Here is a 1,793-nt window from a genome sequence, read left to right on the forward strand (position 1 = left end):
TTAGTAGAACAGCTAGAAATGAACATTACGTACTTCTCAATAACAGCAATTAAAGTTCATTTCAAAAACTGTTGTATACTTAGAGTTATTCAATTTAAGTTTAATCTTAGATACTTTTTTAACAAAAGTTATCAGTTATTCACTCACAACTAATAAATCACTAATAATATCTGAAACAATATTTGCAGTTTATACATAAAATATTTATTTTGTTAACGTTTTAGATTTACCTGTAATTATTTAAACAACTTATAAGATTTATACTTAACATTTTGAAACAAAATTTGAAAATTTTTCGAAATTGTCTGTCAAATAACATTTTTTAAAAGTAATATTTTAAAATTGATAAAAAATATTGTTAGGTGTTTAAATGTCATAAAAACAGAATTAAGTTTAAATGAAGATTTAAATTAAATAAAACATGATTATTTGTGTGAAACAGTTGTTACGCTAACACTGTTTCTAAAAAAATTCATCAGTCACTTTATAGTGTAATAATGTTTGAAATATTAATTTTAAAGTAATTTTTAAAAACCTTAGATTATTATTTTTCATAATACATAGTTTAAACAATTAATTTTATAAGGCTAAAACAAACTTTTTCTGAGAACTTTTTAACTTATAGGTTGATTATTAATACAAACAATTGCAATCAAATTTTATTATGATAGTTTATAGAACGTTATTTGGTTTAAATTTATTACAATTTTTTTAGTTTAGCACAAGTTTAATACAGTTTTGAAAGCCATTAACTACGAAGTTTTACTCTGACTCTAGTAAAGAAATTTGTTTTATAAATTGAAAGTAGTTTTGTTAAAAATGTTTTAATAGTAAAATCTTAAATAAGTTCAACATATAATAGAGTTTGAATTTAGTTTGAATTTTTCTGATACAAATTAATTAAAAAAAATTCCCAGACCGGGAATCGAACCCGGGCCGCGTGGGTGAGAGCCACGAATCCTAACCACTAGACCACCTGGTAAGGCGATAATAGGCAAGTTTCAGCATATATAAACCTACGCATAAGTAAACATCTATTGTACGTGACAAAGTGGTTAGGAGAATAGTTTATAACATTCCTTGTCTGTAGCTTGTCTTCGATGTAACAAATGCTTAACAGTTTTATGTAACTAATCTAAGTTTTTGTTCATTACCAAAATTTTATTTTTAAACTATGTTTTGCTACTTTTTTTGATAGCAGAAATAATTAAAAGGCTTTAATACAAAACAACTATGAAGTTTTTAAAAACTATTTAGTTTCATGTGCAAAGTTAAAAGTTTAAAATAAGATATTTTATTGTTTTTGTGTATTTTTAAAAACTTTCAAGTATTTTGTTGCACTATTATTTAAAATAAATGTGTTTTAACTTTAATGGTTTATTTTCTAACTAACTTTGTAAAAAATAAGTTCAAACTCATTCTAAAAGCTATTTGAGTGTCAATTTTTAAATTTTTCTAATTATATGGATTAAAAAAGAGTACAATAATCGACAAAAGATTTAGATATTTTCTAATTAGAAATAATGCTTATAATACAATGGCTTTAATTTAAAAAATTTTACATAAAAATGTATAAGAATATGTTTACACTAAAAACATGTTTACGTATAAACATTATAAATAATTCATTCAACAACTATATTAAAATAAAAAGAAAATAATAATATATTAAGCTTCTTGCTATAAACTTTAGCTACTTTAATAGAGCTAAATACTTAAATCATTAATACAGAAACAAAAATATTAAAGAAAAAAATAATGACGTGTTTTAAATTTTGTCAAAAGCGTATAAC

The 1,793-nt window shown here is 22.4% G+C and overlaps 1 non-coding gene across 1 annotated transcript; it reads right to left on the bottom strand.

Moving 5' to 3' along the window:
• Positions 1-910: 910 nt before the first annotated feature.
• Positions 911-982, bottom strand: Trnae-cuc (transfer RNA glutamic acid (anticodon CUC)). Its single transcript has one exon. It is a non-coding gene; the product is annotated as a tRNA-Glu (tRNA).
• Between the last annotated feature and the right edge of the window lie 811 nt (positions 983-1,793).

This window comes from Thalia democratica, unplaced genomic scaffold (genome assembly GCF_965202585.1).
Source record: "Thalia democratica unplaced genomic scaffold, ktThaDemo2.hap1.1 HAP1_SCAFFOLD_49, whole genome shotgun sequence".
In the NCBI taxonomy this organism is placed as follows: domain Eukaryota; kingdom Metazoa; phylum Chordata; class Thaliacea; order Salpida; family Salpidae; genus Thalia; species Thalia democratica.